Source organism: Macaca nemestrina, chromosome 8 (assembly GCF_043159975.1).
Source record: "Macaca nemestrina isolate mMacNem1 chromosome 8, mMacNem.hap1, whole genome shotgun sequence".
NCBI classification, from domain to species: Eukaryota; Metazoa; Chordata; class Mammalia; order Primates; family Cercopithecidae; genus Macaca; species Macaca nemestrina.
This window is the reverse complement of record NC_092132.1, coordinates 138,938,713-138,965,307: the sequence shown is the minus strand read 5'-3', so window position 1 is coordinate 138,965,307 and position 26,595 is coordinate 138,938,713. Positions and strand designations below refer to the sequence as shown.

At 37.9% G+C, this 26,595-nt stretch overlaps 1 protein-coding gene and 1 pseudogene across 4 annotated transcripts in view; one reads left to right on the top strand and one right to left on the bottom strand.

The window, feature by feature from the left end:
* Positions 1–26,595, top strand: part of LOC105491113 (tumor suppressor candidate 3) — a 209,442-nt gene that overhangs the window by 125,658 nt on the left and 57,189 nt on the right. The window lies entirely within an intron of this gene.
* Positions 9,168–10,219, bottom strand: LOC139355912 (clathrin light chain A pseudogene; annotated as a pseudogene).

The window sequence follows — 26,595 nt, the reverse complement described above, 5'->3', positions numbered from 1 at the left end:
TTGCTAGGTAGAATGGCAGTTCTCATTTTAGTTCCTTGAAAGATCTCCAAACTGCTTTCCACAGTGGCTGAACTAATTTACATTCCCAGCAGTGGCGTATAAGCATTCCCTTTTCTCCACAGCCTTGCAAACATCTGTGTTTTTTTGACTTTTCTATAATAGCCATTCTGACTTGTGTGGTGTCTCATTGTAGTTTTGATTTGCATTTCTCTGATGATTAGTGTTGATGAGCCTTTTTTTCATGTTTATTGACCACTTGTATGTTTTCTTTTGAGAAGTATCAGTTCATATCCTTTGCCCACTTTTTAATGGGGTTCTTTATTTTTTACTTAAGTTTTTTAAGTTCCTTATAGATTCTGGATATTAGTCCTTCATCAGATGCATAGTTTGTATTTTCTCCTGTGCAGGTTGTCAATTTACTCTGTTGATAGTTTCTTTTGCTGTGCAGAAGCTCTTCAGTATAATTAGGTTCTACTTGTCAATTTTTGTTTTATTTGGATTGCTCTTGAAGACTTAGTCATGAAATGTTTGACTAGACCAGTGTCCAAAAGGATATTTCTTAGGTTTTCATCTGGGATTTTTATAGTTTTAGGTATTTTTAAGTCTTTAATCCATTTTGAGTTAATTTTGTATATATGGAAAGCTAGGAGTCAAGTTTCATTCTTTTGCATATGGCTAGCCACTTACCCCAGCACCATTTATTGAATAGGTGTTTATTCCCCATTGTTTGTGTAGACTTTGTCAAAGATCAGGTGGTTGTAGATGTGTAACTTTACTTCTGGGTTGTCTGTTTTGTTGCATTGGTCTGCATGTCTATTTTTGTACCAATACTATGCTGTTTTGGTTACTGTTGCTTTGTAGTATAGTTTGATGTTAGGTAATATCCCTCTAGCTTTGTCATTTTTGCTTAGGATTACTTTGACTATTTATGCTATGTTTGGGTTCCATATGAATTTTAGAATAGCTTTTTTTTTTTTTTTTGTAATTCTGTGAAAAATCATGGTAAATGGAGAGGAATGGTACTTAACCTGTACATTGCTTTGGGCAGAATGGCCATTTTAATGATAGTGAGCCTTCCAATCCATGAGCATGGGATGTTTTTCCCTTTATTTGTGTCATCCGTGATTTCTTTCAGCAATGTTTTGTAGCTCTCCTTATAGAGATCTTTCACCTCTTTGGTTACATGTATGCCTAGGTAATGTGTGTGTGTGTGTGGCAGTTGTGAATAAGAATGTGTTCTTGATTTGATTCTCAGCTTGAACGTTATCTCAATAACTCAAGCATTATTTAGAAATGCTACTAATTTTTGTAGATTGATTTTGTATCCCGAAACTTTACTGAAATCGTTTATCAAGCCTTTTGCTAGAGTCTTTAGGGTTTTCTAGATATAGAATCATATGGTCTGCAAAAAGAGATACTTTGACTTATTCTTTTCCTAAATGGATGTCTTCTGTTTCTTTTTCTTGCCTTATTGCTCTCATGAAGACTTCCAGTACTATGCTGAATAGGAGCAGAGAGTGGACATACTTGTCTTGTTCCAGTTCGTAGGGAGAATGGTTACAGCTGTTGTCTCTTGTTCGGTATGATGTTGCCTGTGGGTTTGTCTTAGATGGCTCTTATGATTTTGAAGTATATTCCTTTGATGCATTTGAGGATTTTTATCATGAATAGATGCTGGACATTATTGAAAGCTTTTTCTGTGCCTATTGTGATGTTGGTATGGTTTTGTTTTTAAATATGTTTATGTGGCATATTACATTTATTGATTTGTGTATGTTGAACCAACTTGGCATGCCAGAAATGAAACCTCCTTGATTATGGTGAGTTAACTTTTGAATGTGCTGTTGGATTCAGTTTGCTATAATAATATTTTGTTGAGGATTTTTACATCTATGTTCATTAGTGATATTGGTGTATAATTTTTTGTTGTTGTTGTGTCTTTGCCAGGTTTTGGTATCAGTGCTGCTGGCTACATAGAATGTGTTAGGGAGGATTCCTCCTTTGTGTTTTTTTTTTTCTGAGTAGTTTCAGTAGGGTTGGTACCAGTTCTTCTTTATATATTTTACAGAATTCATCTGAATACATCTGGTCCAGGGCTTTTTTTGGTTAGTAGGTTTTTTATTACTGATTCAATTTCGGAAGTCAGTATTTGTCTGTTCAGGGTTTCGGTTTCTTCCTGGTTCAGTCTTGGAAGAGTGTATGTTTCCAGGAATTTATCTATTTACTCTAGATTTTCTAGTTTTTGTACAATGAGGTATCAATATAGTGCCTGAGTATCTTTTTTATTTCTGTGGCATCAGTTGTAACGTCACCTTTGTCATTTCTGATTGTGCTTATTTTGATCTTTTCTTTTTCTTCTTTGTTAATCTAGCCAATAGTCTTTTGATCTTGTTTATCCTTTCAAAGAACCAACTTTTGGTTTCATTGATTCTTTATGTAGATTTCTGGGCTTCAATTTCATTCAGTTATGCTCTGATTTTAGTTATTTATTTTTGTCTGCTACCTTTTGGGCTAGTTTTTTCTTGTTTTTCTAATTTCTCTAGATGTGATGTTACATCGTTGAGATTTTTCTGTCTTCTTGATATAGGTATTTAAACACTATAAACATTTCTCTTAACATTGCTTTTACTGTATCCTAAAGATTTTGGTATGTTGTATCTTTGCTGTCATTTGATTCAAAGAATTTTTTATTTTCTGCCTTAATTTGTTATTTACCCAAAAATCATTCAGGAGCAAGTTGTTTAGTTACTGTGTAATTTTGTGTTTTTGAGATTTCCTCTTGAAATTAATTTCTATTTTTATTCCACTGTGATCTGAGAATATGCTCGGTATGATTTTGATTGTTTTGAATACTTTGTGACCAAGGATGTGATTGATCTTTGAGTATGTTTCATGTTCAGATAAGATAAGAAGAATGTTTATTCTGCAGTTGTTTTGCAGAGTATTCTGTAGATGTCAGTTAAGTCCATTGCATTTAATTTAAGTTCAGAATTTCTTTGTTAATTTTCTGCCTCAGTTATCTGTCTAATGCTGTGATTGGGGTCTCGACATTCCCCCACTATTGTTGTGTGCCTATCCAAGTCTTTTTGTAAATCTAGAAATTTTTTATGAATGTTTTATGAATCTAGGTGCTCCAATTTTGGATGCATATATATTTAAGATACTTAAGTCTTCTGAATGAACTCTTTATCATTATGTAATTACCTTCTTTGTCCTTTTTTAACTGTTGTTGATTTAAAGTCAGTTTTATCTCATATAAGTACAGTCTCTGCTCTGTTTTGTTTTTCTTTTGAGTGTTAGATCTTTATCCATTACTTTGAGCCTATGAGTATTGTTACATGTGAAATGGATCTATTGGAGATGGAACATATTTTAATGCAGTTTTCCACTGTCTATTAAGTGGAGCATTTAGACTGTTTACATTCAACGTTAATACTGATATGCGAAGTTTTCTTCCTGTTGTGGTGGTGTTAGCTGGTTAACCTTTAGTCTTGATTGTGTAGTTGCGTTATAGGGTCTCTGGGCCATGTGCTTACGTGTGTTTCTGTGGTGGCAGCTATTATTCTTTTGTTTCCATGTTTAGAACTTTCTTAAGTAGCTCTTGTAAAGCCAGTCTTGTGGTAATGAATTCTCGTAGTGATTGATTCTCTGGGAAAGATTTTATTTTTTCACTTATCAGCTTATTTGGCATGAGATGAAATTCTTGGTTGGAATTTTGTTTCTTTAAGAATTCTAAAAGTTGGCCCCGCTCTCTTCTGGCTTGTATGTTTTCTGACAGGAATTCCTGTGTTAGCCTGATGGGGTTCCCTTCATAGGTGATATGACCCTTTTCTCTAGCTGCCTTAAGATTTTTCTTTTGCATTGTCCTTGGAAAGGCTGATGACTATTTGCCTTGGGGACAGTCATCTTGTGTAGTTTCTTGCAGGGAATCTCTGCATTTCTTTTTATTTGCACATTCATTTCTCTAACGAGATTGGGGAAATATTTGTGGGTTATATCCTCAAATATGTTTTCCAAGTTTTCTGCTTTCTCTTAAGAATGCAAAATGAGTCATAGATTTGGTTGTTTTACATAATCTCTTATTTCTCAGAGGCTTTGTTCATTTTTTAAAATTATTTTTTCTTTATCTGACTGGGTTGATTTGAAGGAGTGATAATCAGGCTCTGAAATTGTTTCTTCTGCTTGATCTAGTCTATTGTTAAGACTTCCAACTGTAATTTGAAATTCCTGTAGTGGATTTCTCAATTCCAGAGGTTTAGTTTGTTTCTTTCTTACTATATCTTTGTTGTCTTTCAAATTTTGAATTGCTTTTCTGACGTGCTTGAAGTGGATTTCAACTTCCTGTTGGATCTCATTGAGCTTCTTTGCCATCCAGCTTCTGAATTTATATCTTTAATTTCACACATTTCATCCTGGTTAGGATCGATTGTTAGGGAGCTAGTGCAATCCTTTGGACATTACAAAAGACGAACTTTTTCAATTCTTGTACTTCCTACACTGATTCCTTCTCAGAAAGAACTGGTGCTGCTTTTTCTTTTTGAATTTGCTGTTGTTTGGTTGGGGCTTTTTATTTTTATATTCTTTTTTCCTTGAAGGTTTGACTATGGTGTATGGTGTGTATAGTCAGTTGGCTTTGTCTCTGAGTGCTTTCATAGGGCCAAGACTTTTTACGGTTTCCTTGGTTGTAAATAGGTTCCTGTGGTGGGTTTCACAGGCTCTGAGTGTTGAAGCAATGTGGTTTTGTTTGGTGGTGTAATTCAGAGTGCAGTCCACTGGATGACACTTAAGAGGTAAGGGCATGCAAATAGGATCTTAGTTGTGCTCTCCACTATTGTATTTCATTGCATCCACAGTAGTGCTCTGGGGAGGGAAGGCGGGGGCGAGATATGACTGCCTCTCTGCTTTCTGAGCTTTGGCGGTAACCCATTCAACTACTGGTGCCTTTCCAATGTTTTCCTTGCCCTGGGGGTGGGTAGGGGGTGGGCTGTAATGGACTATGCTTCTGCCTCCTGTAGAGCAGTCCAGGAGAGTCACAACTCGTTGGAAACCCACTCTTCTCTGTATTTGCGTGAGTCAGAGCGAGTTGTGGAGTGTGTTCACTGGTGGTCTGGTGATGCAGCAGATGAAGGGCAGAGGATCCTGACCAGGGCAGCAGTGGAACCATATGTACAACTGGTATATTTTCAACCTGGCAGCCCAACAAGCTTGAGTTCTCCTGACCTGGTGGGTCTCCCTCCAGTGTCTGCACCAGGAGCAGGCCCAACCGGCTAAGCTTGTCCTAAGCCTTCTGCACCCAGATAACTGTTCTAGACATTTGATGCCTTGGGACTCCTTGGGGAAGAAGCTGCAGCTGGCTGTCAGGCTGCATTCATCCCGGACTGGTCTTATGGAAGGGAGGATGCCCAGCTCTGATGTCAGCACATGAGCCCATGCCACAGTCTTCTCTGTGTTCTGAGACTGAGGGCTGCTTCCCCACTCAAGCTAAGGCCACAGATCTCAGCTTGGTATCCCTGGGTGGTGTCGTCAAGTCCTGGGGAGTTGGGACCAGATTCAGGGGTTTGTTCTCTAGCCCCTGGATGTCAGGCACCAGCTGTGCTGCAGGAGAGCAGACTGCTCCTAGGCCTGCAGCAAAACAGATGGGGCAATGGAGGCTGTGCTGTGGGCACACTTCTGCAAGATCACTCAGGCAGGCAGGCTTAGGAGAGGCCACGGGGTTACATGGATCAGATGCCCCCCAGCCCTGTAGCAATGGTGGCTCTGCTCTCTTCCAGCCTAGCAGACAGCAGGAGCTGCAGCCACTCAGTACAGCATGGCAAGCCTTGGGGCATGGACACCTGTGGTCCCACATTTTGCTGCAGCTGCACTGCACAGTGAAACATTTGGGGATGTATGCAAGTTTGAGCTGTGCTTCTGCCTGTTCTCTGGGTGGCTTCCCTGCCAGTTCAGAGGTCTTTGGGGGTCTTGGGAAACCTGTAGCTGGGATCCCAGAGGTATGTGGTGGGAGTGTGGTGCCGAAGTTCCTTCACTCACTGCTTCTTCAGGTCTGGTTCAGTACAGGGGGCCGGTCCTAGTGCCCAGCGACTCTGAGTGGCCTCCTAGCTTCCTCCCTCTTTAATCACAATGTCCATCTCCTCTCTGTTGACCTGATGCTTTCTCACAAAATCTTTATTCAGAGTGTGATGGTTTATTTGATATTTTGGTTCCGCTTGGTGGAATAGACAGTTCCCGGCTGTTTCTAGTTAGACATCTTGAAGATTTAAAAAATTCTTAAACAGATGGATAGATAATTTGTTCCCTTATCAGAAAGTTTATTATTGATGCTATGTCAACAGGGCCTTTGTTTTGAATTGTATTTTTCAGAAGTGGTGTTCACTGCAGTCCTCTGAGCCATTTATTTCTACTGCACATTGACCTCAACATCAACAGTGTACATTTGGGGAAAACACTGTTTAGAATGGCACATAGTTTGTGGCAATCAACAGAATCAGTGTATAACAGACCTGTATCAGCTCTGATATTCTGATTCTATCTTTAATAGCTGAATTTTCCAACTGCAGTGAGCAAATTGGGCCTGACAAGCTTAATAAAAGACAGGAGTATTTTGCTGGGTGTTCTTTTAGTTCTTTGTTTTTTTTTTTGAAAAATTAGTGGTATTTGTAAGGCTAGTGACTCCGCTCACATTTTCATGTTAATTGTGAAATCAAACATGTCTAGGAAAACCTGAAGATATTGACAAAGTGTTTCTTCATTGAACTTAAATGTAAATGAACACAGAGAATATAAAGAAAATTAATAGTGCAGGCAGTGTGGTGCTGTGCTGATTTGCAAGTTTATTTGTTTGTCACTATTAAGATACTATATAATGGCACAAGTCAAGTACTAATGGTCCACTGAACAGCATGAAAGTCAACACAAAAGCAGTCATTATTGTGTAACTAAAGGGAAACTATACAAACGTATGGTTACATAGGACATAGAAACAATTTCTGTTGTTAAAAAAGCAATAATCTTTTAACAATATGCACTTGACGAAATAAAGCTTATGCGTAGGCTGTAACTCCCACCATGAACAAATGCGTTACTTTCAAGATTGGGATTTTAGCTACTGCTTGACAAGAATTTCTCTGGGTTTGCCAGATATAGTCCAAAAATTTTCACTGCATTATAATTCAGTTGTGAGTAAAACTGAGTGTTATATTCTACATGCACATGCAGAACATTTTATTGCAAAATGACCTGCTGATGTAGTCTAAAATTTATCATTGAGGCATTTTTTTCCTATTTCTTAGGCAACCATATTATACTTTATCCAACTTTTTTCACTTTCATGCCTCAGGGATTTTGTATATGCTAGGTCTTTGAGAGCCATTAAGGATGCTATCATCCCATTTTTTAAAAAAGTTAAAAATCATATAGACTGATTTAGATTAAATGTAATGCTTTCAACAGAAATATTTACAAAGGGCATTCAGTAGCTTTATTACAGTCTTCATATCACCAGGAAAGAGAATGTTAACATTATCCTAAACCAAAAAACCCAGCAAGACAAGAGTAATTGACACACGTTAAGTATATACAGAAATCTTGGTGGTAGTATTTGGAATTGAGATTCTTCCCTTTTATTTATTTATGCCTTTATTTTTCTATCCACCTAACGTATCTGTTATGTACTCTGTTTGCACTAGTAGTACAGATGTATCATGCAGCTCATTGTCTAGTGGGGATACATAATATGATATCGGTTAGCCTAAAGTCTCAGTCTTCAGAGCTTCACTTCTTATTGAGTTGCATGATATTTGAGACTGGAATTGTTTTAGAATTTTGCCTCAGCACCATGGTCATTTTATGGCTGTGACACTGCATCTGATCTCTTACAAACTCTGCCTTATCTTTATATTCCTTTTTATTTTTTCATATTTGTGTCTGCCTCTTCATTCCTTCTTTCCACCTGGTTTTAATTTTTAGTGTCACCATTTAAACTAAACTATATGCATTCTTTATCCTAACATCTGACTGCATCTTGATTGCCAGCCCAGACTGCTCTTATACCTCCCTTCAATTGTTGCTACCTACCTATGATCCTGGCAATTAATTACAATGAAGAACCATGTGAATTGTACCCTTACTTCATAAAAAAGCATTCACACATGGTAGATACTAAATTAACGATATTGCATAGATAAATAAATCTTTCTTTGCAAATAGGAACTCAAATTATATCTTTAGCCTTTCAAAATGTTAAGTGGATCAGAAAAAAATTGTTTTCTCTGCTAACATTTGTTTGTAATTAAAACCACATGCACAGTAGGATTATAGAACTACATAATGCGAATGTGTCTTAATATATCAAACTTCATCTAATATAGTTCATTATTCTCTGAGTATCAAGAAGAAATACTACATCAGAGGAGAAAGTGTAAGAACCAAAAGACAGAATCAGTGCTCCCACAGAGAAAGGGATAAACTACTTGTTAACTTTTTCATATTCTTTAAATTTTTTCCTGTTAGGTAAATTGTGTAGTACATTGGAAAGAGTCCTATGGTCTTAAAAAAAAAAAGAAATTATTTTCACATCAATGAAGTTAAGTATAATTATATTAAAGATAATTCATAATTATGTACATTCAGGATTGAAAAAAACATTTTTCATTTATAACTCTACAATTTCAAAACAAGATGTACATTTCAATAACTCAGAAAAATTCTTTTCAATGCATGTTTATCAAGCGTCATTAGGTTTTGATTCCATATCATGCTAGTCTATGATTTTAGTAAGTTTTTCGTAGCCTTACATGAGATGAACATTCAAAAACTAACACTTAGTATTCTTTGTTTTTAACTTTTAGGTTCAAGGGTACACGTGCTGTTATGTAGCTAAACTGTATGTCACAGGGGTTTGATGTACAGATTATTTCACTGCCCAGGTAATCAGTATAGTACCTGATGGGTAGTTTTATGATCCTCACCCTCAAGTAGGTCCTAGGGTCTGTTGTTTCTGTCTTTTGTTTTTTGTTTTTGTTTGAAATAGAAATGTATTCTCAGAATAATACACAAAAGCACAGGTTGAAGCTACTGTTAGGAGGCTTCCCTCCCTTCCATTTCCTCCTTCCCCCTCCTCTCTGTATGCCAGGGAGGACACAGTTGAAGGAAACATGCAATCACAAACAACAATCAGCTCTAAACACAAAAAAGTTTGGTCCAAAAGAACTCAGCATAATTAATCCAGTTACTTTGTAGAACTTCACTGGGTAGGATGAAGATACTGCAGATGTAGTGTTTCCAGGGGCGGTTCATCAGTGCACCAGGGGTGCCTGCCCGAGGGAGCTGAGGACTGAGTGTGTGCGGGGGACCTCTTCGGCCTGCTTGCTGGACCTGGGGTTACAGTCACACAGCCAGGCCACTTGATGCCACTCAGTGCTGGGGGATGACTCATCAACGTCATTTACAAAATCTTCTGCCCTTTGCCCTTTGTTGTTTGCCTTTGTTTTCTGTAGCTGCTCGTCTTGTCTTGCACACCACTCTTCCAGCTCCTTTTTCATGTTTTCTTTCCACTCTGCTTCTTGCTTCTGAGAATAGCCAGCAAGTGCTTCTAAGCGTTCCATTTTCTCTTCTTTCCATTTGCAAATATTTTCAGGCTGTGATTAGAATCGATCCACTTGTGAAATAGCTGCATCATTGTCTCTTGGACCATTAATTTCCTAGTGGTAGTCACCATCATCACTCCGTCAACAGCATCTGGACCCCTAGCTGTTTGCCTTGTGGCTGGGGCCAGGGGGCGACACCATCCAGGATGTCGAAGGTGACCTTGTTGTTCTTGATACCCGTAGTCTTGCTCTCTTGCTGTGCCAAGAAGGCCGCTGCTGGGTCTTCTTCACTGGTGCCGGCCACTCCATTCCCCAGGACAGGATCCCCAGGGGTGCCAACAGGGACACCGAATGGATCTTGCTCAGCCATGTCTTGCAGTTTAATGGCACAGACACCAATGGTAAGAGACAAAGTAACCAATCCACCAACACCATGCCTGGCAATCATGGTTGTGGTACCAATTGGGAGAGGTTGTTCCTTTCTTTGTGTCTATATGTACTCAGTGTTTACGATCCACTTATAAGTGAGAACATGCTCTATTTGGTTTTCTGTTCCTGTGTTAGTTCACTTAGGATAATGGCATCCAACTCCATTCATGTTCTGCAAAGCACATGATCTCATTCTTTTTTATGGCCGCTTAATAGTCGTGTATATATATATATATACATATATACATATATATATATATATGTATATATGCACCACATTGTCTTTATCTGTTCTACCATTGATGAACATTTAGGTTAATTCCATTTCTTTGCTCCTATGAATAGTGTTGTGATGCACATACACGTCTATGTGTCTTTATGGTAGAACAACTTACATTTTTTGGGGTGTATACACAATAATGGGATTGCTGGGTCAAATGGTAATTAATTCTGTTTTAAGTTCTTTGAGAAATCGCCAGACTGCCTTCCACATTGGCAGAACTAATTTATACTCCCACCAGCAGTGTATAAACTTTCTTCTTTTCCACCATCTCGCCAAAATCTATATTGTCTGTCTTTTTAGTAGCCATTCTGATTGGTGTGAGGTAGCATCTCATTGTGGTTTTGATTTGCATTTCTGTAATGATTAACGATGTTGAGCATTTCTTCTTATGCTTGTGGGCCAGGTGTTTGTCTGCTTTTGAAAAGTGTCAGTTCATGTCCTTTGCCCACTTTTAAAGGGAAGGGTTTTTTTGCTTATTTTTCTTACAAATTCTGGATATTAGACCTTTGTCAGATGCATAATTTGCCACCACTTTCTCCTATCCTGTAGGTTGTCTGTTTATGCTGTTGATAACTTCTTCTGGTGTGCAGAAACTCTTTAGTTTAATTATGTCCCATTCGTCAATTTTTCTCTTTCTTGCAGTTGCTTTGAGCGTCTTCATCGTGAAATCTTTGCCAGATCCTATCTCCAGAACGGTATTTCCTGGGTTATCTTCTGGGGTTTTATAGTTTTGGTTTTACGTTTAAGTATTTCATCCATCTTGAGTTGATTTTTGTGTAGGGTGTAAGGAAGGGATCCAGTTTCAATCCTCAGCATATGGCTAGCAAGTTATCCCAGCACCATTTACTGAATAGGGAATCGTTTTGCCATTGTTTGTTTTTGTCAGGTTTGTCAAAGATCAGATAGTTGTAGGTTTGCAGCATTACTTCCAGGCTCCTCATTCTGTTCCATTGGTCTGTGTGTCTATATTTGTACCAGTACAATGGTGTTATGGTTACTGTAGCATTGCAGTATAGTTTGAAGTCTGGTAATGCCAAATGCTTCCAGCTTTGCCCATTTTTGGTTCCATATGAATTTTAAAATAGTTTTTTTTCCTAATTCTGTGAAGAATGTCCTTGGTAGTTTTATAGGAATATCAATGAATTTGTGGATTGCTTTGGGCAATGTGGTCATTTTAACTATAGTGATTCTTCATAATCATGAACATGGAATGTTTTTCCATTTGTTTCTATCATCTCTCATTTCTTTGAACAGTGTTTTACAATTATGAAATATTTCAGAGATCTTTTACTTCCTTGGTTATCTGTATTCTTAAGTATTTTATTCTTTTTGTGGCAATTATGAATGGGATTGCATTCTTAAATTTGGCTTTCACCTTGGATGTTGTTGGTGTATAGGAATGCTATTGATTTTTCTACATGATTTACTATCCTGAAACTTTGCTGAAATTGTTTAGCAGATCAAGGAGCTTTTGGACAGAGACTATGGGGTTTTCTAGGTGTAGAGCTATATTGTCAGCAAACATAGATAATTTGGCTTCCTTTCTTTTTATTTTGATGCCTTTTATTTCGTTTTCTTGCTGGATTTCTCTTGCTAGGACTTAACAGTACCATGTTACATTGGAGTGGTAAGAGAAGGCATCTTCATCTTGTTCCACCTTTCAAGGGGAATGTTTCCAGCTTTGCCCATTCACTATGATGTTGGCAGTGGGTTTTTCATAGAGGGCTCTTGAAATATGTTCCTTCAATGTCTAGTTTGTTGAGGGTTTTTAACATGAAGGAATATTGAATTTTTTTGAAAGCCGTTCATGTATGCAGATGATCAGGTGGTTCTGGTTTTTGTTTTGAGACAGAGTCTCGCTCTCTTGCCTAGGCTGGAGTGCAGTGGTATGATGTTAATTCACTGCAACCTCTGCCTCTTGGGTTCAAACGATTCTCATGCCTCAGCCTCCCAAGTAACTGGGATTACAGGTGCTTGCCACCATGCCTGGCTAATTTTTGTATTTTTAGTAGAGACAGGGTTTCACCATGTTGGCCAGGCTGGTCTAGAACTCTTGGCCTGAAGTAATCCATCCGCCATGGCTTCCCAAAGTGCTGGGATTACAGGCGTGAGCCACCGCACCTGGCACATGTGGTTTGTTTTATTAGTTCTGTTATGTTGTACATCACATTTATTGATTTGTGTATGTTGAACCAACATTGCATCCCAGAGATAAAGACTTCTTGATCATGGTGGATTAACTTTTTGATATACTGCTGGATTTAGTTTGCTAGTATTTTGTTGAGCATTTTTTGGTCCATGTTCATAAAAAATGTTGGCCTAATGTTTTCTGGTTTAGTTGTAACTCTGTCAGTTTTTGGTATCAGGATGATGCTAGCCTCATAGAATGGGTTCTGGAGGAGACCCCTCTTTTTTATTTATTTATTTATGTATTTATTTTTTGGTGTAGTTTCAGTGGGAATGGTAGCAGCTCTTCTTTATACATCTGGTAGAATTTCACTTTGAATCCATCTGGTCCTGGGCTTTTTCTTGTTGTTAGGCTTTTTATTACTTACTCAGTTTCAGAACTTACTGTTGGTCAGTTCAGGGATTCAGCTTCTTCCTGGTTCAATCATGGGAGGTTGTATGTTTCCAGGAATTTATCTGTTTCTTCTAGGTTTTCTAGCTTGTGTGCATAGAGGTATTTGTAGTAGTTTCTGAGGGCTTTTTTTTATATTTCCGTGGAGTCAGTGGTAGCACCCCCTTTGTCATTTCTGATTGAGTTTATTTGGATGTTGTCTCTTACTTTAGTACTTTAGCTAGTGGTCAATTTAACTTATTAGTTTTCCACTATCGGACTGTGTGGTTATGTCAGTCTCTTCATAGGTCTCTAAGAACATGTTTTATGAATCTGTGTGTTCCTCTGTTGGGTGCATATATGTTTAAGATAGTTAGGTCCTCCTGTTAAATTGGGCCGTTTGCCACTATGTAAAGGGCTTGTCTTTCTTGGTCTTTGTTGCTTAAAAGACTGTTTTGTCTGAAATTAGAATACCAACCTCTGCTTTCTTCTGTTTTCCATTTGCTTGGTAGATTTTCCTCCATCTCTTCACATTGAGCCTGCAGATGTGATTGCGTGTGAGATGGATCTGTTGAAGACAACTTACCATTGGCTCTTGATTCTTTATTCAACTGGCCACTTTGTGCCTTTTAATTGGGGCATTTAGCCTGTTTATATTCAAGGTTGATATTGATATGTGTGGATTTGGTCCTGTCATCGTACTGTTAGCTGGTTATTATGTAAACTTGTTTGTGTGGTTGCTTTACAGTGTCGCTGGTGTATGTATTTAAGTATATTTTTGTAGTGGCCAGTAATGATATTTTCTTTCCACATTTAGTACTCCCTTCAGAACCTCTTTTAAGGTGGTGCTGGTGGTCACGAATTCCCTTAGCATTTTCTTTCCAAAAAGGATTTTACTTCTTTGCTTATGAAGCTGAATTTGGCTGGATATAAAACTCTTGGTTGGAAGTTAGTTAGTTTTTTTTTTTTTTTTTTTTTTTTTTAAGAATGCTGAATACAGGTCCCCAGTCTCTCTTGGCTTGTAGGGTTTCTGCTATTTTAAGCCTTATTAGAGGTTCCCTTTATAGGTGATCTGGCCCTTCTCTCTAGCTGCCTTAACTTTTTTCCTTTCATTTTGACCTTAGAGAATCTCATGATTGTGTGTCTTGGGATGGTCATCGTGTATAGCATTTCACAGGGGTTCTCTTCATTTCCTGACTCTAAATGTTGGCTGTTGGCCCCTCTAGCAGGCTAGGGGAAATTTTCATGGATGATAGATATCCTGAAATACACTTTCCAAGTTGCTTGCTTTCTCTCCCTTTCAGGGACACCAATGAGTCGTAGATTTGGGTCGCTTTACATAGTCCCATTTTTTACATAGGTTTTGTTCATTCTTCTTTATTGTTTGTTCTTCATTTCTGAATGAGTTTCAAAGAGCCAGTCTTTGACCTCTGAGATTCCTTCCTCAGGTTGCTCCATTCTGCTGTTGATACTTGTGATTGTATTCTGAAATTCTTTGAGTTTTTTAGCTCTATTACCTCAGTTTAGTTCTTTGTTGAAATAGCCATTTTGTCTTTCATCTCCTGTATAATTTTATTGTATTCCTTAGAATCCTTGGACTGGGTTTCAACTTCCTCTTTAATCCTGGTGATCTTCGTTTCTATCCATATTCTGAATTGTATTTCTGTTATTTTAGCCTGGTTAAGAACCATGTTGGCCAGGCGCAGTGGCTCATGCCTGTAATTCTAGCACTTTGGGAGGACGAGGCGGGTGGATCACCTGATGTCAGGAGTTTGAGACCAGACTGGCCAACATGGTGACATCCTGTCTCTACTGGAAATACAAAATTAGCCAAGCGTGGTGGCGTGCGCCTGTAATCCCAGCCACTCAGGAGGCTGAGGCAGGAAAATCACTTGAACCTGGGAGGCTGCAGTAAGCCGAGATCATGCCATTTCTCTCCAGCATGGGCAACAAGAGAGAAGCTCTATACAAAAAAAAAAAAAAAAAAAAAAATGATTGTCGGGTAACTAGTGTGGTCATTTGGAGGTAAGAAGACACTCTGGCTTTTTGAATTGCCAGAGTTCTTGTGCTGGTTTCTTTTTATCTTTGCGGGCTGATGTCCTTTCAGTCTTGCAAGTTACCATCCTTTGGATGAGTTTTTTGTTCTTTTATCCTCTGTGATATCCTTGGGGCCTTGATTATGGTATAAGGTGGGTTTGGTTGACTGGCTTTGTTGCTGGAAGATTTTGGGGGACCATGGCTTAGCTGAAGGCTCCCGAGCTGCATGCCCTAACTCTGGGGCGCTGGTTTCAGGCTCTAGCTTTGTTCTCTGGTTCCTCCTGATTACTAGAGGGGGTGAGTTGTTCCCAGATAGCTGGTCACAACACTCCCATGAGTGGTGTCAGCCAAAGTGCTTGATGGGAAGATGGCAGTGAGATTTGTGCTGGTTTACTCATGGCAGCAGCAGCAGCAGCCTGGCGGGGTGCGTGCTCGTTGGCCAAGCTGAGGTGTTGGGTGTGCTGGCATCCAAGCATGTGTTTGCACCATTGCCAGTGCCAGAGCAGGGGCAGAGATCTTTTGGGCATGGGACTGGTGCCCTCCATTCACACAGGCAGCAGTGGCAGTGCAGCATTGGGGGCAAGGCCACTAGTGTCAGCGCAGCGGTGGTGTCAGTGGAAAGAAAGATTGGGCACAGGAGGGCACGCAGTTAGCACCCTCTGATGTGGTTTGGTTGTGTCCCCACCTAAATCTCCTCTTGAATGTTAACTCCCATGGTTCCCACATGTCATGGGGGGGACCCAGTGAGACATAATTGAATCATGGGGGCAGGTCTTTATCATGCTGTTCTCATGATAGAATAAGTCTTACAAGATCTGGTGGTTTTATAAAGAGGAGTTCCCCTGCATTAACTCTCTCTTGCCACCATCCATTAAAACGTGACTTGTTCCTCCTTGTCTTCTGCCATGATTGTGAGGCCTCCCAAGCCAAGTGGGACTTAAGTTCATTAAACCTCTTTTTCTTCTTGTGTCTTTATCAGCAGTGTGAAAATGGACAAATACAGTAAATTGGTACCAGTAGATTGGGGCGTTGCTGAAAAGCTACCCAAAAATGTGGAAGTGACTTTGAAACTTGGTAAGAGGGAGAGGTTGGAAAAGTTTGGGGGCTTTAGAAGAAGACAGGAAAATGTGGGAAAGTTTGGAACTCCCTAGAGACTTGTTGAATGGCTTTGACCAAAATGCTGATAGTAATATGAACAATGAAATCCAGACTAACGTGGTCTCAGATGGAGATGAGGAACATGTTGGGAACTGGAGCAAAGGTGACTCTTGTTATGTTTTAGCAAAGAGACTGGTGGCATGTTGCCCCTGCCCTAGAGATTTGCACAACTTTGAACTCAAGAGAGATGATTTACGGTATCTGGTGGAAGAAATTTCTAAGCAGCAAAGCATTCAAGAAGTGAGGTGGGTGCTGTTAAACACATTCAGTTTTATAAGGGAGGCACAGCATAAAAGTTCACAAAATTTACAGCCTGACAATGAGATAGAAAAGAAAAACCCATTTTCTGAGGAGACATTCAAGCCAGCTGTAGAAATTTGCATAAATAATGAGGAGCTGAATGTTAATCCCCCAGACAATGGGGAAAATTTGTCTAGGGCATGTTAAAGGTCTTCACGGCAGCCCCTCCCATCACAGGCCCAGAGGCCTAGGAGGCAAAAATGGTTTCAAGGGCTGGGCTCAGGGTTCTTGTGTCATGTGCAGCCTAGGGACTTGGTGCCTTGTGTCCTTTTTGCTCCAGCTGTGACTAAAAGGGGCCAAGGTACAGCTCGGGATGTGGATTCCGAGGGCACAAGCTCCAAGCCTTAGCAGCTTCCATGTGGTGTTGAGCATGTGAGTACACAGCAGTCAAGAATGGAGGTTTTGGAACCTCTGCATAGATTTCAGAGGATGTATGGAAACACCTGGATGTCAAGGCAGAAGTTTGCTGCAGGGGTGGGGCACTCATGAAGAACTTCTGTTAGTGCAGTGTGGAAGAGAAATGTGGGGTCAGAGCCCTCACACAGAGTCTCTACTGGGACATTGCCTCGTGGAGTTGTAAGAAGAGGGCCACCATTCTCCAGACCCCAGAATGGTAGATTCACTGACAGTTTACACTGTGTGCCTGGATCCCTGCATCCCTAGTATGAAACCCACTTGATCATCTGTTCAGGTGGATTATCTGTTTGATAGCTTGTTGGGTTCAGTTAGCTAGCATCTTGTTAGGAATTTTAGCACCTGTGCTCATCAGGGATATCGGTCTGTAGTTTTCTTTTTTGGTTATATCTTTTCCTGGTTTTGGTATTAGGGTGATACTGGCTTCATAGAATGATTTAGGGAGGGTTCCTTCTTTCTCTGTCTTGTGGAATAGTGTCAGTAGAATTGGCACCAATTCTTCTTTGAATGTCTGGTAGAATTCTGCTGTGAATCTATCTGGTCCTGGACTTTTTTTTGTTGGTAATTTTTAAATTACCATTTCAATCTTGCTGCTGTTCAGGGTATCAAATAAGCTAGGAGGGTTGCAGCTTGCCAGGAATTTAGCCATCTCTGTAGATTTTCTAGTTTAGGTATGTAAAGGTGTTCATAGTAACCTTGAATGATCTTTTGTATTTCAATTGTGTCAGCTGTAATATCTCCCGTTTTATTTCTTATTGAGCTTGTTTGGATTTTGTCTCTATTTTTCTTGGTTAATCTTGCTAATGATCTATCAGTTTTATTTATATTTTCAAAGAACCAGCTTTTTGTTTCATTTATCTTTTGTATTTTTTTCTTTCAATTTCATTTAGTTCTGCTCTGATCATGGTTATTTCCTTTCTTCTGCTGAGTTTGGGTTTGGTTTATTCTTGTTTCTCTAGTTCCTTGAGCTGTGACCTTAGATGGTCTGTTTGTGCTCGTTCAGACTTTTTGATGTAGGCATTTAGGGCTATGAACTTTCCTCCTTGCACAGCCTTTGCTATATACCAGAGGTTTTCATAGGTTTTGGCTGTCTTTGTGAGGGAGCCAAGTGCTGGGGGTCTAGTTGGCTGTATTGCTACAACGTTCTCAAATGCAAATATCTTGACCACAGAATCAGAATTTTACTCATCTTTATAATTCTCTCTGTAAGGCTGCACATATCTGTTGAATGAATGAATGAATGAGCCAAAGAAAGTGCATGTAAAACGACCAGACCTAGTGGGTTATGTTTATTATCTGTTTAGGTCATAATGCTGCCTGTGTTTTCCTATGTATTTATAAAATGTAAAGGACTTTGTTTTTGTTTGCCTGTTTTTGGAGTAACTTGAGAAATTGTTTTACATTTATTTTTATTTATGTAGTAACTAGGAGACTTTACTATATACAATGCAAAGATTATTATTTGTGAAATTATTTCTAGCTATCTAACAATATCAATGTTTAGTCTAGTTAATAAATTACCTTATACAGGGTATACCAGAGCTTAATATCTTTGAAAAGTTTTGGACTTATCCAAAATATATTTAATTTGGTTTACCCCAAACTGTGTGTTGAAATTCAAAGTTAATATATACCATACAAATTTAAAAACAATTTAAAATATTTCTTATTTTATCCCTAAAAATGAAACTTAAAAAATACTGTTGAAGATTATAATATTCAAAGTAAGCCTTGTTCCTAAAATGAATTTTATAATAGATGTCTAGCAAAGCTGCTATGTTAATAATGCAAAAATGCTGTAATTTTCTCCCAAATTAGCAATTACTGTGAAAAGCAACATTTTATTTCTGCCAAGGAATAAAATTATTGTGTTCTACATCAAATTCTGCAAAAATCTGTTAAAAACTCTGTAAGTTAGGTGACTTTACAATTTCTTTCACTAAATGTATGAAAACAATCAATTATGAAATAAGTAGTAACTGTATATTGCGTCTGAGACTTGATTTTCTGTTTATATACTTACTAAATCCTTAAGTTGTAGTTTTAGGTTCAAAATGTAAACTCAACTTCAACTTCAGGAATGCTTTTCCCATTATATGAGACTGCCTCAAACCTCATTTATGGTTTAGAAATGTCTTTATTATGTTATCAAGGTAATCTCTACGGCACCTAAATTGTTTATACTATTACATCTCAGAATATTTGCTATTAGTTAATTAGAGTATCTGACAATATTAGATATTTAAGATATTTTTTCTATGCCATTCTCTCATTACTAGGTGAAAATGAAATTTTTTTATATGTTTGACTGTGATACATCTTCATTATGCTCTTCTGTTGCTTACAAATAGAAACCTTTATTGTTCTCCAGTTTGCTTATCAGTTAACATATTAAGTTCTAAAAGCATGGACCATTCTCTTCTTTTCTTTTCTTTTGTTTGAGACAGGGTCTCCTTCTGTGGCCCAGGCTGGAGTTCAGTGGCATGATCACAGCTCACTATAACTCCAAAATCCTAGGCTCAAACCATCCTCCCACCTCAGCCTCCTTAGTAGCTGAGACTGCAGGTGCATGCCACTATGCCTAACTAATTAAAATTTTTTTTTTTTTTTTGTAGAGACAGGGTCTTGCTGTATCATCTAGGCTGGTCTTGAATTCCTAGCCTCAAGTGATACTCCAATACTGGCCTGCCAAAGTGCCCGGGTTACAGGGGTGAGCCAACCATGGGCAGCCATCTTCGGCCTATTTTAAGTTAGCAATTTTATTAAAATACATTGTAAATATAACTAGCAGTCATTTAACTGTAACAACTATTCAGTGAATTGTAATGTATATTTCATTACTGGTTATTAAGTCATTGCTGAAGGCATTCTCATTGTTTTTCATTTTCTCCTAGAGCTTTCATTCACTGTAGTTCTTGAAACTTTTAGACTTCACTCTCTCACAACTCCTCTTGCTCTCTCTGTACTATTTCATTGATGGTAGTAAAACAGACGACTTGGATTTTAGTCTCCATCTGTCAGTATTCAGAATCTACCATAAAACCTAGCATTAACAATGGTCATATGATCTGATATAATTGATGTGACTTTTAAAAAATGCTGTTTGCTCCAGTAATAAGATTATATGCAGCAAGTAATTTCCTTATTAATAGTTGTATTTTCAAATCAACTTTAGATCCTGATAGCACATGACATTTTCCCTTCAATATGAGTTTGAAAGATGAGGAAGTTGACAAGAGCGAGAAGCCACTGGAATACTTCGTTGCTTGTTAGATTTAGTGCAGTTTACAAAGAGTATGGACTTTGTTTAGGGCAGTGTACAGGAAAAGTCTAATTCAATGTTTTATAAAGCACTTAGAGGTTAAATAGAACTTTTGAAATAGATTTTTTTGGCCAAGTGGTTAGGCTTTCAACAAGTGCTATAGAAGCAAGAATTATATAAGCATCTGCAAAAGCCTCTATATTATGTCTCCCTAGCCCATTTTTTAATAAACAGGACTTGAGTCAGCAGAAAGGGCATTCCAATACTGCAATATGAGAATCTTTTTATAATCTTTTTATTATCTACTTTTGAATAGAATCTATTATTAGTTGTAGAGATTAAATACCCTGTCCTTTGCGTATTCCTTAGATTGAAAACAGGACAAGATTACAGTGAAAGCAGCAGCTTAGGGTATGAAATTCTAAATCCAAATACATTTCAACTCCAAATAATCTCTGGGTCCAGAAAGGCAGTTGCACTGACTCAGGAAAAAGTTTGTCATGCTCTTCCACCAGACATACTCACACTTAGAGTCATTTATTTAATTCAATTCAATGAATAACTGCTGTGTGCTTTTCCCTCTTTGTAGCTCTGGGGATGTAATAATATTCTGGTTTCAATTCCTGTATTTGTGAAGTTCACAATTTATTCAGGGCTGTAGGTGATTCTACAGATAATTTCTGATAGAATATGAGACTAGCTATAATCATAATATAAGCAAAGTGCTGTGTGAATAGAGTAAGTAGGAGTGAAAGAGCTTTTTCCTTAGGCTGGATATAGGAAAAAAATTAAATTTCTTCAGTTAATGGACAAGTGGAAAGATAGAGAGGACAGAATGAACAAAGGCCATATGCCTTGTTGAGGGAACAGAGAGTAATTTGATGTGGTTAGTGCCTGTGAGTGTTAAGAAATGAGACTAGAAAGATAATTTGTTACTAGATTATGAAGGACCTTGAAAGCTTTGTGGTAATTTGCTCCTAATCATCTGAGCGGTAGGAAATCATGGAATGATGTGAAGAAAGAGTGGTGTTGGGCAGTTACCTAAGAAACTGTTTGTCTGACAGAGACAGACGTCTCTTTCAGTGTTTGTCTGAAAGAGAATGTTTGTTGTCCCTTTTCTGGTCCTTTGGCTAGAGAGAATGGCTGGAGCTTTTTTTTTTTTTTTTTGACTTTGCCTGTTGGTGTTTCTGGGTTGCCCGCTTCTCCAGTAACATCCAGTCCAGGATATATTAAGTAAGAATCATAGTGTTAGTCCGGAGATCCCTATTCTGTATGCTTTCTTCTCTCTGCCTTTCAGAATCTTATGTTTGTTTTGTATGTGATATCCAGGATGCTTGGCAGTATTTAACCAGAGAGACAGACACAAGTACCTCCATTCATCTTGTCTGGAATTAGAAATCTTAAATGGACTTTAAAAAATGTTATAGAAGTAAAATGTACAACTAGTGTAATACATGGATCTTAAATGCCTATTTTAATAAGTGTATATTTCTCTGTAATAATCAATATAAAGCCTTTTTATTCCCCCACATAATTTCCTCAGGGCCTCTTGCATGTACACCTGCCATTCCTCATAGGAAGCCACTGTTAGGATTTTTATCACCATAGATTGCCTTGCCTTTGCTTGAAGTTACCATAAAGTGAATCACATAGTATGTGTCTGGACAGTTCTACTTAACGTACTTTTGAAATTGAAGATGATTTGTAAAATACCGTGTGTGTGTGTGTTTTATTTTTAAAATTTTGCCATAGAATAATATAAGAATAGTGCTGCAGGAAGGAAGTTAATTTTGTAGTCTATATAGTAGCCGTTTTGGGTTTGGGGGTTGTTTGATGGTTCAGTACAGAAGTAGGTGCATGGAGATGCTGAATTCCCCACAGTTGTCATCGATCTGTTAATAAAGCAAAGCCATATGTATTAGAATGTAACTGCAGTAAGAAAAACTTTGCAGTGTTTCAGAAGGAAGAAGTAGAAGAAGGATATTTATAGGGCTTTGGGATCTGCGCTTAAATGGTTTAAGGTGGGCTTTTTAAGACAGGCTGCTTATGTGGATTAGGCAAATTCTGTGACGGAACAGTTTAGGTTTGTTGGACACTAAGGCAAGAGTCTTAAAGTAAGCTGTTTATCCAGGTGTATGGACTGTTGTCTCTGAAAAATTGATCTGTGAGAATTTCTTGAAGCAAACAGTAGGTTATTTTTTTGGTTTATAGTCTTATCTTTGCCAGGCAAAGATTTCCGTTAACAAACTAGTAAGTCATGTTGACACAGATGGTCTCAGTTCTCAGAGATAAGAGGTTGTTGATGAATTTGAGATTTTTAAGGCCACTCCAAGGTAATGGAAATGGGATGAGAATGGAAGAGCTATTATATAAGGGACCAATCAGGGCTGTGTGGAGAACAAAATCAAGAGAGCCTGTTTTCTCGGCCTGATGGGGCTTCCTTCTGTAGACTCTTTTTGTTTACTCTGGCATGTACTCTTAAAAGACTTTTCATAGATATTTCAGATGGAAAAGACTCTAATGTTACCACAGCCAGAATCTTCTGTTTGAGTAAGAACCCTTTTTATAAACGTCAGTATTAAATAATAGTTTTGAGCCTCTTCTTAAACAATTTAGATAGGGAACTTGCTTTCTCGGGAGACAGCCAATTGTAGCTTTAGAATGCTTTATTTGTTGAGAAAATGTTTCATATATGGAGCTGAAAACCGTTCCTTTGAAATGCTTAATAGTGCTTGCTTTCCTCCCTCTGGAATCTCATGGTATAAATACCTTCCAGGTTTCGCATATCAGCTGAACAAATATTTGAGGTGGGCGTTCACACTGGACTCTCCAGGCAATCTATTTCCAGCTCTTTCAGCAGTCATCATGCCACAGATTGGTAGAGTCTCACTATCCTGATTTCTGTTCTCTGCTTTGCTCTCCAGTTTGTCAGTGTCACCATTAATACCTGCAGTGTTCAAGTTGAATATTATTCTCCAGATGCATTCTGAACAGGGAGGAGTGAAAGTATTACCTTTCTTTCTGTGTACCAGACTTATATTACTTAAAGTAACAAATTGAAACAAACAAGCAACAACAACAACAAAAAACATAACTTCTTTTTAGCTTTTCTAATAGCTTCATCATGGTTCACTTGGTTTCAGCATTGCTAGGCATAGTTTACAGTGATTGAGAGTTTCAGAAGATGAGGTGAAATTGTTTATGTGCATGATGCCAAGAAATATACTGTCCCTGTTTACTAATTAAACAAACAAACAACAGCCATGCAATGGAGGTAGCAGTGAGGCTGTCTTACTGTTTGTTTAACTTAAACCGTAGTATAGGGAAGAACTGCTGAGATTCTTTCATGTTGATTCCCCAAATGATTATAGAATCTCATTTTAGTTGCATAGCTTGCTATTATTAGGGAAGAAAGTGTCTTTCTAAACTCTTTATGAATTCAAGAATGTTGTAGAGGAAGTATCAGGGGACATTAGTATAGCTATAAACTTTAAAGAGATTTGTGACTTGAGCCTAATTAATTATAGATTTCAATATTACAGAAATAGAGGTAAAACAAATAACATATTCCAGCTACTCTATACTTTTAATTTCCTTTTCTGAACCCTTCTAAGTGGGAATTTTTTCTTCAAATTTAATGTACTTTGGGTTGCAGTTGAGTTGGAGAATTTGAAGCTGGTCTTGTTTTTAACATTTTAAAAATATTCATTAGTGATATTGAAAATAACAGCTTTGGGCAGCCTTGCTGTCTTTGGCTATTTGGGTTGCTATAAAGGAATACCGAGACTAGGTGATTTTTAAAGAAAAGAGTTTTATTTGGGTCACCATTCTGCAGGCGGTACAAGAAGCATGGCACCAGCATCTGCTTCTGGTGAGGGCCTCGAGCTGCTTCCACTCATAGCGGAAGTTATGGGAAGCCGGCATGTGTAGCAATCACATGGCGAGTGAGAGGAGGAAGTGCCGGAGTCTCTTAAATCATGGGAACTAATAGCGGAACTCATTCATTACTGGGAGGGTGGCACCAAGTCCTCCATGACCCAAACACCTGCTGTCAAGCCCCACCTCCAACTTCAACATGAGATTTGGAGGGGACAAACAAACATACAAGCCATAGCACTGTATTCATTAGCTCAGTCGCTCAGCAGAAGTTTACAGAGTGTCTGCTGTATGCTGCCTTAAGCAGTCTGGCTTGGCACTGCAAAACAAGTGATGAACAAAATAGATAAAGTTATAACCTCAAAAAGCTTTTATTTTAGCCAGGGGACACACAGTGAAAAAGCAAATATGTGAGGTGGTAGTAAATACTTTGAGAAAAGTAAAGCAGACTGATAGAAGGTTGAGGAGAATGCTTTTTTATAGTGTTCTGAGAAGGCCTATCTGAAAAGGGGTCATGTAGGCAGAGACCTGAAGGAAATGAGAGAGTGATTTATATAGTATCTGGAAGATGGAACAGCAAGTGCAGAGGCCCCAAAGTGGAAACATTCTTAATGGTTTTTTGGATTATTTTTTGGAATAGCAAGGAAGCCAGTATGATTGTAGTAATGAGAGTGAGGAAGACAGTGGTAGATATGGTGACAGTGACAGGGTGCTGTGCTGTGGGGCAGGGGCAAGAGCATAGGTTGACATGTGTTCTATGTAAGGTCTTGTAAACTCTGTTAGGGACCTTGAATTTTAATCTTAGTGATGTGGAAGCCATTTGAAGGATATCAAGCCAAAGAGAGAGAGAATCCGACATTTTAAAAATCACTTGCTTTTGAGAAAGATAGCTACATAGCTTTATTGGTTATTTGTTCTCATTCAGTTTATGGCAACTGCTAAACTAGACTGTAACGCTGGTTCTCCACAGAACACATAAATACCAACTAAAGGAAACTTTCTTCTTCTTTTCTTTTCTCTTTCCTAACCCACCGCCCCTGTGTCTGTCTGTACATCCAATCCTTCCCCTCTTTTTCCTTTTAGCAGCAGATACATGATGCTTGGGATGTAAAAAGAATGAGCTTTGTTTCCTCCTGTATTGACCTAACTTTGCTATCAGAGAGTTTTACAATAGGAAGGATCATTACTTCTTACGTTTGAATTTGTAGATAAATTGGGAATCAAAAGGGTTGAGTAATTTGCCCAAAAGCACATAACAAGTTAATCACAAAGCAGTTAGAATCCTTTGTTAATCCTATATTCTTTAAAAAAAAAAAATAGCCCTTATTATTTGGATCACTTATTATATAACTTATTAGGTTTCTCTGTGGCATCTTATATTTTATACCTTTATTTTATTAGTGTATTATTATTATTTACATCTTTGTATTTTCATGACCCATTTCTTGAAAGATAATTTAAAATGCCCTGGAGGCATGATTTTTTTTTTTTCTTGGACCTTCTTAACAACAGGAATTAGAGCCATAGTTACCAAAACAGTTATATTAAAGAAAGAGTACAGAGACATTGATTTGATGATGAAAGGAAGCACTGCTGGAATGTTTTCTTAGCTTCTTAGGATGAGTGGAGTTTCACAGTGGTATATTTGTTTAAAATAAAACAGATTTACTTGGAACAAAAACTAATTAAACAAGAAGACTGCTCAAATTTTTGTTATGGAAAACCAATCCAAAATCTATTCATTTTTATGAAACCATTTGTAGAAATCAGAATGACTATAGTATTCCATTAAATTAGATTGATGACCTAACAGTAATGTGTAGTGTATATAAATAAATTTTTTTATACACTGAGTAAAATATTTTCTTGTATGTAACCAATTTTGGTGGGTAATATGTCAGAGCTACCAGACTTACCTTTAAAATGATTCTTCACAAAGTGCTGATAGCTTGCTCTCATACAAGTTTCTCAGAAGGCTGAATTCGAACATCCTTGAGCATGACTCTGTGTGATAGAGTGGAAGAAACAAGGTCTTTGTGCATCTCTTCGATATTTAGTGGGTTTTTGTGCATCTATCCTGTGTAATACTGCTTCAGCCCAATGATGATGGCAGGTGGGCCATCTTCAGTCCGTCAGAGTTTCTAGGTATGACAGAAATAGCTTTTCTTTTGGTTCTTATCCCCTCCTTCATGCTTTACGACTTACATATTATCAGGTAAAACTCTGCTGCCTTTCTTGCTAGCGTATTTTGAATCTCTGTGCTGTGACGTAACAGAGGCATCCATTTTTCACTACTTGTTTTCTTATATTTTGGAAGTTTGGATTTTAGATTCCAGTTAAGTACTCTTTAAAGATACTCATATTATACATGATTGGATCTCTCAAATTTTAGCTGTGAGTCTAACAAAAATAGTTACCCTTTGTACCTAATTAAACCAGATTGTAATCTAGAGACAGGAGTGTTAATTCCTATTGTCTCAGTACTTCTGATGTAGTAGAATATTGCATAATGTTTCCCTAAATTTTCAGTAAATAATAAATTACTATTATTGCATATATATGGTATATTTTGGTATATATTTGTGTGTTTACTGTGTATTTTCATTTGAGAGCCTAATAGTGTTCTCTGCATTTATGTTGTCAATAAGTCAATTAAGGAAGCAAAGGAAAATAAAGTGTTATTTTTCATGAGCAG